The sequence below is a fragment of the Coenobita brevimanus genome, chromosome 17 (genome assembly GCF_032717465.1).
Source record: "Coenobita brevimanus isolate Jiangsu-jjx chromosome 17, ASM3271746v2, whole genome shotgun sequence".
Lineage (NCBI taxonomy): Eukaryota > Metazoa > Arthropoda > Malacostraca > Decapoda > Coenobitidae > Coenobita > Coenobita brevimanus.
In genome coordinates, this window is record NC_136970.1 from 4,952,840 (window position 1) to 4,969,130 (window position 16,291).

Sequence of the window (16,291 nt, forward strand, 5' to 3'; positions counted from 1 at the left end):
GCACGTGACGGACTTGATCTGCCTGCACCAAAATCAGATCATTTTTTTCCCCACTCCCACACACAGTGTATGTACATTTTTTTTTTCTCTCAAATCCAGATCGGATGTCATTCATGAGACAACGCCACGCCTTGATATTTGACATTGTTCCTTGACCTTGACCTTTGATGGATCTGCGCCAAATTCGATACTCTTCATTCGAGACGCAGTTTATGTGCCAGTTTTATTAACGTTAATCGGATCCGTCTTTCTTGGGATATTTTGTTAACACAGGCACATACCGTGCATAGGCTACATACGTACAAACGGATTTGTTAAGTCTTCGACATTACCCCCCCAAAAAAAAAAAAGTCATCGGACTGAAGGGGTTAAATTTCCTGTTGTAAATGAGGAAGAGATATTCGCAGTTTTCAAAAGCAAGAAATGTGTCTTATGACGAAAATTTCGTGGAACTGATAAGTGAGGACTGTGTGACTAGAGATAGGAGAGATATAGTAGATGTAGTTAGCATATTAATGGATTTAGATAGAGTACTTAGGCAGCTTAACTGCCTTAGGGAACGTGTGTGTAATACTGTGTACACTATGAAGATATATTAGCAATTAAAGTTGTCACAATGAAGGATGAATGTGTAAGAATTGTGAGAAATTGCTGAATTGGTGAAGACGAAGAGTTGAGTTGGTAATTTTAATGTGAACACATTTCCATGCTGACATCCTTCTTATTTGCACCCAGAATAAATCAAAAAATTTCCTGGAGTATTTTGGGTTGAAGCAACGGCTCCTTGACGTTATATTGGCTAGTCCTTGACTTGAGCTGGAACGATCTTGAGATGACCATGAACACAGAAAACTGCAAAACTATTTTACTTAAGGAAAGAAATGAGTGTTATATTATTAGTAGACAATTGAGGGCGAAGGACTTAGCCTGCATTTTAACGGAGGGTGCGGTAAATTGGAAGATAACAGTCTCAGTTGGGGGTGTAGGTAAGAGTGAAATCCCCGAGCTAGGACCAATGGACCATATAGCTCTGCAGGACAAGGAGAGACCACTTGAGAGACCGCTACATCTTTCACCAAAAGTACAGTACACTGGGCGTCGCCTTAATTTTGGCAGAGTGGCAATCGTTTCCATGTCATTCAAGGCTGCCCTCTCTTCAGTTAATACACCCCATCACTCATAGGCCTCTTCACCCCATCTGTCCATTTCATCCTCAGGGTTGCAGCATCCGATAATAGATAAAACAGATAAACTGTAATTGTGTGAGTAGCAGAACATTCCAAGCCACCTTCCCTCTTGTACTCGTCCACTGTTTTTCCATCTTGTTCTTGATCTTCCTGACGTCCATTCCTTGTCCCGTCAACTTTGCTATTATGTGCATTTTTTTTTTTAAATCTTTCATTGCAAATTCGTTCTGTGGATCCAGACTACTTCACTAAATTCCCCGTAACACTTTATATACGATGGAGTCTATTTTTCCCACTCCTCAACTTGCATGGAATGGACGAGACACATTTTCTCTCCGGGAGGTGGCGGTTGTGTTGCATGGCAGGCAGGAACATTAGAGAAAACAGTTTAAGGGATAACTATGATATTGTTAGATAAGTCATTGGGGCTAACAGTGGTAGGCTATTGTTTGCATTTGCTCTGAGCCTCTAGGTTTCATAGTCATCTGTGACTGGGGGATCACAGTTTTTGTGCTTAATTTTTCTTCGTGCTACCTTTAGACTGTTTTATCCAGCAGGAGGGATTGAATATGACCGTCATTAACCCCTTCATTATAAAGGGGCTATCCCAAGTTAAATGAAATCTTCAGGAGGCAACAGTAATAAAACAATAAATAAAAACTGTAAAATGCAGTTTGTTAGCGCGTGTTGAGCTAGCGGGCGCCATGTTATCATAATTTTCCTCTGATACAAGATTATGGGCGGAATCCCTGATATTTAATTGTTTGAGGTGTTACCAAGAAAAAAAAAAAAAACTGTTACGCCGGAAAATCTTTTTAAATTTGATTTCATAATTGAGGAGTTCATCTATTAGAGCCGAACACTTCCTTGAAAAACTCGAGATTGGAAGGGGTTCCTAAGCTTTTTGGGTGAGTTTGTAGTTGATAACAAAATTTATTGGAAGAATGTATCACATGCAGAAAGAATTTCAACTCTACTTCACATAGGAGGAAAGTTATCAGCCTCTGCTTAGCGTGATGGTTGGGTTGGGCCGCACATTTCCAAACTTAACCATACATCGCTCGCTCGCTCGTAAAAAAAAAAAAAAAAAAAAAAAAAAAAAAAATCACTTTCCAATCCGATGGTGTATTTTTTCGCATCATTCTTGTTGTTATTATGACATCATTCTTTTTTAGGAGACTTCAAAATGGAGGTGTTAGGTACAGCCTCCATTGTGTATTTCACTGCATGATCTCTGTTCCCCCCCATTATCTCTCTCACTACAGGGTTTCTCTCCCCACCAGTATCTCTCATTACAGGGTTTCTCTCCCCACCAGTATCTCTCATTACAGGGTTTCTCTCCCCACCAGTATCTCTTTCACTACAGGGTTTCTCTCCCCACCAGTATTTCTCACTACAGGGTTTCTCTCCCCACCAGTATCTCTCATTACAGGGTTTCTCTCCCCACCATCATCTCTTTCACTACAGAATCTCTCTCCTCTCCATTAACTGTTTCACTAAGGGATGTCTGTTCCATTCATTATCTCTTATAAAATAATATCTTCCCAGACTAAATAAAATTGTCTAAAAATGAAACCCAGAACGTCATTGGAGCAAAGGGTTTAATAAAAGAAACAAGCCTTTTTTATTTATCGCTTTTGTTTTTCATAGGACTGCCTGTGGGAGAGGATGCCAAGCAGTCTTTCGGAATGGCGCTGAAGAAATCCCCAGCCGTACAGACGCTTAACCCCCACCCTGAAGACGATTGGCGGTACTATGTGTTCAGCACGCAGACTCCATGTGGCCGACGCTGTGGTAAGAGAGAGAGAGAGAGTTTGTGTGTGTGTGTGTGTGTGTGTGTGTGTGTGTGTGTGTGTGTGTGTGTGTGTGCTTGCGTGCTAGAGTGACGAGGAGAACATTAACTGGCTGATGTAGGAGAAAGGGTTGTCACTGAGTAGGAATTGAATTACCTGGAGATCCGTTTTATTTGACATCAGGTGGTAGACAGATTAAGACATGATATATTTTTATGTATCAAAATCCTGATGATGCTCAGATAAATATTTGGTGTTGTGTTAATGCTCACTTTAACGTACGTCACAAAGTACAGTACATTGTCTGTTTCAGGTTATGTACGCCACCCATCACAATCACCCCTCCCCTGCCACCCCTCGCCCTACTCTCAGCAGCTCAACTCCCAATCCCCTTACTGCGTGTGTGATGGTGAAGGTGACTGTGAGAGTGAGGAGAAGGACGTAAAGCCTCCACTACCCGAACCTGTCCCTACATCCACCCCACACAACATCCTCCTCCCTCACCCCATCCCACACACCATACCTCACGATGCCCCTAACACCCTCACCCCTCCCGCCACCCCACACCTCACACACTTTATGCCCCATCACTTTCTGCCTAACACTTCTCAAACAACCCCCAAGACACAAGCCCTTACAATGCCTGTATCACACACTATCCCATGTACAATTTCAAGTCACATTATTCAGTCTGTATCAGTGTCACAGACATTACCCATGTCTGTGCCACATTCCGTACAGATGACACAAACAGTACCACTACCTATGACACAGTCTGTATCTCACATGTCTGAGATCCAGGTTGTACAAGATGTCCCCATATTACACATACCTTCTATGAACCAAAGTGGGAGTGCTCCACAAACCTGCAGTGGTTGTGTACACTGTGGTGAGGGGAGTGAGGTGGGTGTAAGTGGTGATCAGGTGAAACAAGAGAACCAATACCAGACCCCTATTTCCCCATTGTCCGAGGACCTAGCCCAGCTGCAAATTGGACCACAAGGGATGCTGTGGCCATCAGGGCATGCCAGCATCCACACCCGGCCCCCTGACAGTCTGCCCACAGCACCACACCACATGCCAGGGGCTACAGAATGGCAGCATATCTTCCAGTTTCCCAGCACTGCATCTCAAAACTTCCCAGAGACCCATGAGCATGCATATGAAACAGCACACACCCATCACCAGCACCACACTGCACCCAGTGACCACCAGCAAGCGGCACACAGCTTGCCAAGACCGTACATGCCGCATGATTTTCCACAGAGACATCAACCAGGAAGACAGTCGGTGGAATCCTTGTCACATGGGCAGACAAACCCTACCCTCCCTGATTTGCCACTCACAGGACTGTCTGCCGTTGTGCCATGGGAATTGTGACTGATTTTGATTCGTCTTGATGACGCTTGGGCAACCAGGCAGTTAAATGAAGCTATAGAAATTAATTTACTGTATGTCACATTCGTTTGCCTTAGACAGCTAGAGGTCTTGGTATAAGTTATATCAGACCCTTGCCATCTTGCATTAAGTGTGATACAGGTATATTTAGAAGTTCAGGGAAGTTTATATTTGCTGTAATACGAGTATATCACGTCATGAGGTTAGCGAACAACCATCTTTAGTATATAAAGTAGTGCAACATTGTGCCAAGCATTGTATGAATAAGCATACTCACATTACAGTGTTTGGAACCCATATGGTTGCATTAGTTTTTTTTTATGGATCTTTTGTGTTGTCCATAGACTCGTATCCAGAATATGATTCAGTATATTGAAACGTATCTTTAATCACAGTTTTCCATTGCAGTACTGTATCCTGCATTTATTTTGTGTAATATTGGTAGTGTGCAGAAAATGTTTTGGAAGGAGGTGAAAAGGGTGCGAAATGGAGAGTCTGGGAAGGAAGAACGAGTAAAAGCAGAGGATGGAAGGATGTTAATTGGGATGGATGCAGTAAGGAAGAGATGGGCAGAGTATTTTGAAAGATTGTTAAATGTAGAGGAGGAAAGGGTGGCTAAGACTGTGGTGGATGGAAGAGTGCAAGGAATAAATGTGTTGGGAGAGTTGAATGATTCTTTGATCACGAAGGAGGAAGTGGAGAAGGCAGTAAAGGAGATGAAAACAGGGAAAGCTGCAGGTATGGATGGGTGTGCTGTGGAATGCCTGAAGGGTGGTGGAGTGACTATTGTTGACTGGTTAGTAAGATTGTTGAATGTGTGCTTTGAGAAAGGTATGGTGCCAATTGACTGGGCAAGTGCTTGTGTGGTCCCGTTGTATAAAAGCAAGGGTGATAAGTATGAATGTACTAGCTTTAGGGGTATAAGTCTGTTGAGTGTTGTAGGTAAGGTGTATGGTAGAGTGTTAATTATGAGAGTTAGAGAGGGTACAGAGGGAGTGATTGGTGAGGAGCAGTGTGGCTTTAGGAGTGGTATGGGATGCGTTGATCATGTGTTTGCTGTGAGACAAGTGTGTGAAAAGTATTTAGCGAAAGGCAAGGATGTGTTTTGGGCATTTATGGATTTAGAGAAAGCATATGATAGAAATGATAGGGAGGCTTTGTGGACTGTTTTAAGATTGTATGGACTTGATGGTAGGTTACTAAAAGGGGTGAAAAGTTTTTATGTAAATAGTAGAGCGTGTGTAAGAGTGGGAAATGCTGTGAGTGATTGGTTTCCCGTGAGAGTTGGGCTGCAACAGGGATGTGTGATGTCGCCTTGGTTGTTTAATATTTACATGGATAGTGTTGTAAGGGAGGTGAATGCAAGAGTTTTAGGTGGAGGTCTGAGTCTTGTGAATGTTGATGGTGGAGAGTGGAATCTGAAGCAGCTGCTGTTTGCAGATGATACTGCACTGGTGGCTGATTCAGAGGAGAGATTGAGACAGTTGGTAGAGGAGTTTGGAAGGGTGTGTGAAAGGAGGAAATTGAAAGTAAATGAGAATAAGAGTAAAGTGATGAAGTGTACGAGGTTGGTAGATGGTAGGGGGATGAATATAGTTTTGAATGGCGAGTTGCTTGAGGAAGTAGATTGTTTTAAATATCTAGGGTCACATGGTGCTGTGGATGGAAGAATAGATGCAGAAGTGAAGTTTAGAATAAATGAAGTAGGAAAGGTGCTGGGAGGAATGAAAAAAGTGTTTAAATGTCGTTCGCTTAGAATGGATGTAAAGAGAAGGCTGTATGAGGGTGTTGTGGTACCGACTGCATTATATGGGGCTGAAACATGGAATATGGGTGTAGCAGAGAGGAAAAGTTTGAATGTAATGGAGATGAGGTGTTTGAGGAGTATGTGTGGAGTGACGCGTATGGATCGGGTGCGAAATGATGAAGTGCGAAGGAGAACTGGAGTTGTTCGGGAGATGGCTGGTAGAGTTGAGCAGAGGGTGTTGCGATGGTTTGGGCATATGGAGAGAATGGATAATGAGCGATTGGTGAAAAAGATAACTAGATCTGATGTGAGAGGTGTAAGGCTGAGAGGAAGACCACGAATAGGATGGATGGACAGTGTGAAGAGAGCGCTGGATGCGAGAGGGATGTCTGTTGAGCAAGGAAGAGTGGCTGTGCGTGACAGAAATAAATGGAGAGAAATTGTGAATGAATAAGTGATGACGCAGCCCTGAGGGGATATTCTCCCACATTTGGTCTGATCAGCTAGTCAGGTCAGGTGTGGGTAAGGGGATGGGTCTGTTATGATGTGGCAGGGGTAAACCAGCTCTGCTGTCAGGCCCTGCTGCGGATGTCACTGATTGCATTGCGCAGTTGACCCTAGTGCGGTGTGGTGTGGTGAGGATCTGTCCGTTCTTCCCTTTGGGGCTAAGATGCGAATGAATGTGTTTGAATGGATGAGTAAATGGGGAGTGTGTCGTCCTGTCTCGGCTACCTCCCTTTCCTTGGGGGAAGCAGCCTAGGTATACAGATAGATAGATAGACTTATATTTTGAAAAAATAAATGAAAAATAAATGCTGTATAATCCATGTTCGAGATTCCCCATTAACCACACACTCATGACCCTTGTTCAGTAATATATAAAGCATTCATGTGGTATAACACTGTCTAATGCAAACTGTTGCATATGACTTTCATTTACTTGAGCTATGGGTAGTCCAGCATTAATTCTTTATTCTTTACACTTTTTAATAAACAAAAAAGAAATACTCTGATTATTTTGGGGCATTACAAATTAACATACCTGTACTTAAAAATGAATGCATTTGGGCTACACTGTATGAGTTTAGAAAAAATTATAATCATGATGCCTTATAAATTCCATAGATAATTTGATTTTTTTATATAAACATGTAACTGGACAAGTATGCCAGATATTTTGTCCTTTTAGTTGGGTTTCAACTTCCACACTTCTTTACTTTGTAGGATGTTGAGTACAAGCCCCTTTCATCTTATGTATCACATGTGCATATTCAGTTACCTAGTCATTTGTACAAGTATGTAAATAATCAGGTAGGATATTGCCTAGTCATTTGTACAAGTATGTAAATAATTAGGTAGGATATTGAACAGTAGTTGTTATTTGATTAAGTGGTGGGTCATCTCAGATCATGGAGAAAACTGTGCAAGGCTATTAAAGCAGGTAGGAATGGGAGACTCTTTTCATTATACTGTATGCATGAGGCCACCCTACCGTCCATGTCTTGTGATAGCAGAACCCTAATAGCAATACTGTAACTGGGATATCTTTCCCTGATACATGTACTTTAAATGGCCGAATTATTAAAACCAAGTGTGAGAAGGTGTAGGCAAAACCATGATATATGATGGTCAGTTTTAAACAACCTTATGATGGTCAATTTTAAGCCACTTGTGAGAACAGGAAATGTTTGAACTGTACGGTATTCCACTTCACATAGCATAGTTATATGCATATAGCAACAAGTGAGAAAGATCTAACATCGGACTTCATTTACAGCATTTCTCCACCATACACATCAGTCATCATCATCATCATCATCATCATCATCTTATGTCTCTATCTCACCCACAGGTGAAGTGAGGATGTTCATCATAATGATGCAAAAAAAATAGGGGTTTGCCTTTCCCTTCATCATCTCGAAGTCAGCAAACCTGTATGACTCTAAGAGATCAAGGCAGCTCTGTCTCTTGATCCCCACGTATACATTTGGCCACAGGAGTTTGCATACACCAGTGGATATCGAGCTGGTCTTTACCTGGATCTCGGTAGCACTTTCAAAGAGAGAAATTCAGGATTCTCATACTTCTTTAATGTTACATATATTGGCCGAAATTTAAAATTAGATATGAGATCAATTTTCTATTGCAAGTAAAGAATGTTTTTACAGAAAGGGCAAGGAAAGGAGAACATGGAGTCTTTTCATATACAGGTATCTTGGTTTTCCTGTAAAAGTAAATTCTTGTTATTACAGGGAATCGATTGTCTTTATTTGTAAGTGTGGCCCATTACCTACTGCAGAACCATGGGTGGATACAAATTCTTGTAGCCCGATGTACAGAAGATGGTGAGGAGGGTTAGGATAATGATAATAATTCATGGTTTAGTGCAATAATGTTGATTATAATTTGTAATCGGTTATATACTCATTATGCATAGTGGAATTTTAGGTACCTTTAGTTTTTATACTTTATCACCTGTAGACTACATGTAAATTGTGTCCTTGTTAATGCTTGAGCAGGTCTTGGGCAGTCAGAGTCTTTGTCAGGTTAGCATAGATTTTGTTAGTTCGTCTACTGGTGATCATTCATCTATTTATCACCTAATCCACTGTTGCCCCAAGAGGAGCGTAGGAGCCCGGGGCTAGGCAAGTTGGTCCTGACATTTAAGATGAGAGTGACCAGCCTCGCTCATCCCTGAGTGGCATTGCAGGAGCAGTAAACCCCAACCACCCCTTGGATATAAACGTACACAGGCTCAATCCGACTGGAGCACCTTAATTACCCATTAAACCAGCAGGCGCCATAATTTGGTTATATGGTTACCACCCAGCGTAGTAAATGGTTTCCTGGTGTACAGGAAACCATTTGGCTTGTCTCCCAGTGTAGAGTCACCCGTATACAGAAGGAAGACGAAAAAATTAAGGAAAGAAAGACAGAAGAGGAAGGAAGGAAGAGAGGAGAGGGCAGGCACCCCGCGAGCAGCACTACATCGAGTGAGTAGATGGTGAGCGCCCCCACCTACCACTTTAATGTATTCACATTACAGTAGATCTCTGAGCATCCAAATATAAGAGTTCCCTTCATTTTCACATGACCTAATGTGCCACACAACTTTTAACAATTGAGGAAGGATAGAATATCTCGAAGTAAATAATGTTACCAAATAAGCATGTAAACAAGTACAATTATGTTAGATATATAGACAGAATTTTTAGATACATTTTGTGGGATTGGCAAAGGAGGTTTATAGTGGGTGCTTAGCCTTCTAGATAGTGAAGTATTTTGTACTGAAATACCCCTTTATTTGAGCCTCACAGTCCCAGATATTAACAGGTATTCAAGCGGTCGGGTATTTCATCCTTGCCTAAATATGAAGCATTTTTTATAATCTGGTTCCTTTCTGGCTATCTGTGAATTTAATGTGATATTCAGTGTACATTTTTTGTGAAATTGGGTAGTTAGCTTAATTAGAGTTATTGATAAAAAAAAAAAAAAAAGGAAGATAGAATTACACCAGTGACTGATCAACAGTAATATCACCTGTCATACACCAGTAACATGATTCCATTGTCACAACAACAATGTTTCATTATTCCTTCAGTTTGCCAGTACTAATTTTGATGAGCTAAATGCTAACTACTTTATGTGGATAATTAGACATCCATCATAGTGTAATCAACCTCTTGACTGGTAGGGTTGGCCATCACGTTAAATAAGATATAAAACCACATAATCTGCAGCCAAAGGATAAACCAAGATATTTACATATATATTCATAACCCATGACATACTATACAACAAACTAATATTATACCTCATGTAGTCTATCTATCTGTCTATAGCTAGATGCCTTATTCCCGTAAGGAGTGGCCATAAACAAATCGCCTCCATGCCCCCTTGTCCCCTGCCATTTCGCTGCTCTCCCCCCAACGTACACCCCTCACTCTCATATACCTGTCTATTCCATCTCTCCATTTCATTCTCAGTCTCCCCCTCCCTATCCCCCCCTCCACCACACTCACATAAACTCTTCTAGTTAGTCTCTCTTTCCATCCTTTCCATATGGCCAAACCACCTCAGTGTTTCTTCCCTACCGCTTCCCTCCCCCCTCCCCTTCGTTTCCTTGTTTGTTGTCGTCATAGGGGAGGGGGGGGGGAGCTTCGGAGACGTCGACTGGGACTTGATGTGTAGGGGAGCTATAGCAAGGGACCTTAATGACACCATGGAGTGTGGATGTTTGCTTGCTGGGTGGACGCCACATTTGCGTCTCATTGTTCTGCCCTCTCCCCTCTCCTTAGGTCCCCGTCGCTGTCTCAACTAACTTTGCAGGATCCTTTTCTTCTACTGTTGCTTCTTCCTTCCATTTTTCTCATCCTCTGTATTCTGTCTTTGGCTTTAAATAGAATGAAATTTTCCTCGTTCATCAAAATTATCATCAGTGGCCCTTAGAATGGGTGTACCCGTGGGCTATTGGTCCGGCCAGTTGTGGGGACCCTGGTGGCTTGGCACCACCCCAGTGTGTGGACTCTGCGGAGGTGGAACTGCTGCTAAGTTGCAGCTGCAGACCCGAGGGTGGTGTTGCTTTGTGGCAGGACTCTCGGCCATTGACCGGTGGCCCAACATTGTGCTGGGAGACTGCTCTCCCATACAGTGTTGCTATGCTTTCTTAGGGTAGACAGTGCATGATTGGAGCTTGATCCCTGCTTGGGTCATTGGCCGGGTCCCTAGACTACGGGTTCCACCCACACAAGCCTCTCTTTTTCTACGGTCATGTTGAGCCTTTTTCTTGCCACCTTTAATTGTGAAAATTGCCTCCAGTTCTCCCTCCCTCAGTTCTGCCGATGTTTTGGCTCTGATGACGACCCCGAATTCTCTTCTGAATCTTCTCTGTCTCTTCCTACTGTTTGTCAACCTCCACTGGCTCGTCCTGCTTAACGACACCAGCTCCCGCCTCACAGTCCTTTACATCTATAGCTCTGTTCACCCAATCATCTTCTGTAGTAACTTTTGAACCTTATTTGCCTCCACCCTCTCCTCCATCTACCCTTCCTGTTTCTTCGGTTTCCTTGTCCCGTCCTCATACTTCCTGACTCATTAACCCTGTCTTGACCACCTTTCTTCTCGGGCCCCAGACCTGGTCACAGACGTTAACATCATCTCACAAACGGATGACCTCTTGCCTCACCTCTCTCTGTTACGCCAAGTAGGCACTAATTTTACGTTCTCTGTGCGATCCAATGGATCTCGTCTTCTTACAGTACAAATTGCAACCCAAGCACAAAAAGTTAAATCTTAAGTTGGTCCATCAGACAAATCTCTCTCGGTCACTCCAGATGCAGAGTTAAAATCATCGGCGGCCACTGTGCATACCCCCTTGGTGATAGAAATTTTTGCTGAATATTTTGAGGATATTCGACTCATTCATTCTGAACAAAGTCACCTAATTCTTTCCGTCCATTGCCAAACCATCTGTCCCCGTGGACGCCGCCAACAACCAGCTAACATTGCCATTATTGTATTTAAATCTCGCGATCTTCCCTCCTCAGTCATCATCGGTGACACAATCCTCCCTGTAAAAGAGTATGTCCCTCTCCCCCGTCAGTGCACTTCCAGTTGGCGTTTTGGTCATCCAGCCAAATACTGCAGGACAGGCTGTTTGCCCCAACTGTTCACAGGCCGGACACTGCATCCACATGTTCTCCGACCTTCCAGTCCTGCCTGAACTGTGGGAGGGATCATACAGCCTCCTACAGAAAATGCCCTATTTATATTTTTGAGGTCGAAGTGTCCCTTACCCGTTGGAAAAGCGTGCTTACCCTTCGGGAAGCCCGTCGACAAACGCATCACTTAGATCACTCTCCTGGAATCTTATATGTATGCAAGACGTTACCCACTCCAATGTCTCAGGTCTCCAGCTCTTGCAGTGTCTCTACTTCCACACCTATCTTCAGTTCCTTCACTGCTCTTGCCACCGTTCCTGATTCCTCTTCCCTCTTTTCCCTCTCGTTAGTTCTGCTCCTTCCACCCCACCAACTCCCCATTCATTATGCTCCCGTTTTTCTCTTCCCTCACCTTCCCGTGCTAACAAACGTAAATGTGCTGTTGTGTCTTCTCCATCTTATATTCCTGATCTCTTTCCCTCTCCCTCTACTGCTCAGTCTATCAAATGCTCCCCCTACTCCAAACAGCAACGCCATAATGCTCCATAGCCTGTTCCCACTCAGCCTTTGTCTTCTATGGAAACAGAATCCCTGCAAATTATCCTCAACTACCTTCATCGTACCTCTTCCTTGTCTACCCCTGTCACTGCGGAAATGCATCCCCCCCCCTTCCCACTCCCTCCAACTCCCATTCCTCCTAACTCTCCTGAACCTCCCCATCCCATTTCTTCTACTTCTGCGTCCCCTTCTCCCCCCTCTTCCGTTTCCCTCTCTTCCTCTATCCAGTCACCTGCCTCCCCCTTGGTCACTACGCCCTTCCTATCTTCCCCAATCTCTTCCGCTTTTTTATTTACCAATGCCTCCTGGATACTCCCTCCCTCAATGCGGTAAACAATCTCTGCACTCCTCCCAAACTTGAATCTTTCCTTTGTCATGGCACTTCGTCAGTGGAATATTAGAGGCTTACTTACCCATCATGCGGACCTTCGTTTCCATATCTCCTCCCATAATCCTCCTCTTCTCCCCCCACAAGAAACCTTTCTTTCGTACTTCCCTGGTTCCTGTTCCTGGGTATACTTTCCTAGAATTCCCCTTCTTCATATGGCACTGCCCTCCTTATCCGCAATGGTGTTCCCTTTGAACCACTGTCTAGTTCTCAATATCCCTAATACTTCTGCTCGTGTCTTTCTCCATCAACTGATCATTGTTAACTCTGCCTGTTTCTCTCCTTCTGTCCCTCTTGATATTCCAAACTTTGCCTCGCTCCTTCATTCCCTTCCTCCTCTTTTTCTTTTTCTTTGTGACTTCAGTTGTCGGCGTTCCCTGTGGGGTGACTGATCACATCTGGAGGACGCTTTTTAGAACAGTTTCTTCTCAAGATCTCTTCATCCTTAAGGCTGACACCCCTACTCACTTTGACCTTCGTACTTGTTCCCTCTCTTGTTTGGATCTGTCTCTTTGCTCACTTTTGATTTCCCTCAATTTTCATTGGTCGGTATTAGATGACAATATTTTTAGTGATCACGTAACTGTCAAATTCTCTTTTGCCTGTACTGTCCTCATCCTCGTCCCCCCGTTGGCACTTCCGTGCTGCTGACTGGAAGTCATTTTCTTTCCTTACAGTGCCCCCATTTCCTCCTCCGTCTTTTCTGTCCCCACAAAATATGTTGTCCTTTTTCCCTGTCTTGGTGTGAGTGCTGCTATCACTGCCATTCCTCATGCTACGAGACTGTCTACAGCCAAATGTGTTCCTTGGTGGACTCCTACTTGTTTGCGAGCCCTTCGTGTGAAACGTGCCGCCTGGAAACGTTTTCGACATAAACAGTCCACACCTGACTGCATTCGTGCTCACATATTTCGCCAAGCCTCCACTGCCTTCCGTCGTATCATGTGTCAGGGTAAACGTTCTAGTTGGAGGGACTATGTTTCTTCTGTTCCTGGAAATACAGCTGTTGTGGCAGTTTGGTCCCCACTCTGTAGGATATCAGGCAAACATATCCCATTGCAAGCTCCGGTTCTTAATATCGGTGGCTGGCCTGTGCCTTATTCTTCCTAAGCTGCGAATCCTTTGGGTACGGTAGGCTAATTATTTTAGTCTTATTAGTAGTGGGTTTCATTGCTCTCCAGAATTTCGTTGCCGTAAATCTAATTCTGCATCCATACTAATCTCTTTTACTTCGTCAGCTGAGGGAGTTCTTAAAGTTCCCTTCTCTCTTCGTGAATTGTCGTTTTCACTTAAATCCTGTAAAAATACAAGTGAAGGACTTGATGGTGTTCGTTACTCTGTGTTAAAATATCTCTGCCCACAAGGCATGTCCTTTCGCTTGGCCTTCTATAATAAATATTGGACTGAAGGTTTCTTTCCTCCTGACTGCCATATAGCGATCATCCTTCCATTTCTTAAACCTGGTAAACCTGGTCACCATCCTCAAGATTACTGTTCCATAACCTTGACTAGTTATATAAGTAAACTTCTTGAACGGATGGTCAATACTCGACTCATGTGGCACTTTGAATCCCGTTGTCTTCTTTTCCATACAGTTTGGGTATCGCAAAGCACGTACACAGCACCTAGATCCTCTCCTTAGACTCGAATATTTTATCCGCTCTGCTTTTTTACTCCAGTCAGTCAGTTTTTTTTTTTTTTTTTTTTTTTTTTTTTTTTTTTTTAAAGAAAAGGCCTACGATGCTGCATGGAGGTTTCATATTCTTCGTTGTCTTTATTCTTTTGGTGTGCATGGTAACATAGCTGTTTTCTTCAAAAGTTTCTTTCCCTCCGAACCTTCCATGTCCGTTTATGAGACTACCTTTCCCTTGCCTTTCCCCAGCATGAAGGTTTCCTCCAAGGCTGCGTCCTTAGTACGACCCTTTTTCTTATACGGCAGCAACAAAAGACATTATCTCTTTTCTACCCACTTCCCTTTCGGCCTCTCTGTATCTTCATGACTGCTATTTATGCTGCAGATTCAGACCTGCCTCGTCTCCAGTAATTTCTTAGGTCCACCAATGACGCTGACTCCTCGTGGGCTACTACTTAAGTTTTCGTTTCTCTACCTAAAAGCCCAGTGCAGTAACGTTAACTCATTCGCGAACCATTCACAACGTTCTCTTTAACTATATAACATCCCTCTTCCCTACCAATCCTCTACCATTTCCCTTGGCTTCACATTTGACTCCCAGTGCGCATATTTCTTCCCTCCAGTCTTCTACTCTTCATCGTCTGTAAATGTTTTCTCATCTTTTATGGGGTGCTGATCAAGTCACACTTCTTCATCTTCACTATTTCCTTATTCTTTCTAAGGTCGATATGATTGCCAAATCTATTCTTCAGGCTCCACTTACTCTCTTTCAAAGCTAGATTCCATTTATCATACAGGTCTTACTTAGCTATCGGAGCTTTTCGGTCAACTCCCACTGCTAATCTTTGTGCTGAATCAGGCAATCCCTTCCCCCACTCCCACTCGCTTATCGTCGTTCTCTTCTCACTACTGGGTCCTATGCACGTCTCCTTCAATATCCTACAAATAAATTACTCCCTCCTCCCAGCCATCCCCAACGCTCTTTTCACTCGGTCTCCCATTTCCTTCTTCATTCCTCCTTAGGGTCCCCACCCTTCTTCAAGCTATTGATTTCACCTCTCCTATTCTTCAACTTTGTCCAGTTTCCTTCCCACCTTGGCTTCTGCCTCCTGCTGTTTTCTGCCCTTCATTTCTCCCTCGTTCAAAGTCTCCTGTCCCGCCAGATACTCTTTGCTCCCTTTTTCTCGAATATATGTTGTCTCACTCTTCTGTCATGCATATTGTTACACCGTAGGGTATAACCATTTGTTACAATCGTAGTTCGTTCTACTCCTGACATCAATTGTTACACCTGTATGGGTTCCATTGATACAAGAATAACACCTAGACAGGTTAAGTGGTTAATCAAAGGCAGATGAACATTTCGGTTTTATTCCTTATAGACACAGCTGCGGTACACTTACGAAACACTGATTTTTCTCTCCCCCATTAACTCTGTCCTTCACTCACTTCTACTCGTTCACTGGTTAACTAACTCACTGACTTTGCTTAACTACTCCATCCTTCACTGATTACACTCAATGTTTGACTCATTAACTCTGTCACAGATTCACTGACTGTTCACTGGCGGAATATACAACTCACTCCGTCTGTCATTCGTGGCCAGCTGACTAAAACTCCACTCTCTGACACCGCCAGTAAGCCACGCGGGCCCCTTAATATACCCTCCCGGTTCCCCCTACTAGCGCAGCCTAGAATATTCTAGCGAAGAACTCATTATTTGACACAATAATGCACATTGTAGGTCCTAGGAGAGAATTTCTCACACAATAAAACACTTAAACTAACTATACAACTGGTACAGGTGGTACTCCTGTAGAAGATTTTGTCAGGTTGATAGATGTAAGAACTGAGTTTTTGATGCATTAAAAACAACAAAAGTACTTTTACCCCAATCAGAGACACAAGCCAAGTCAGTTATTAGGTG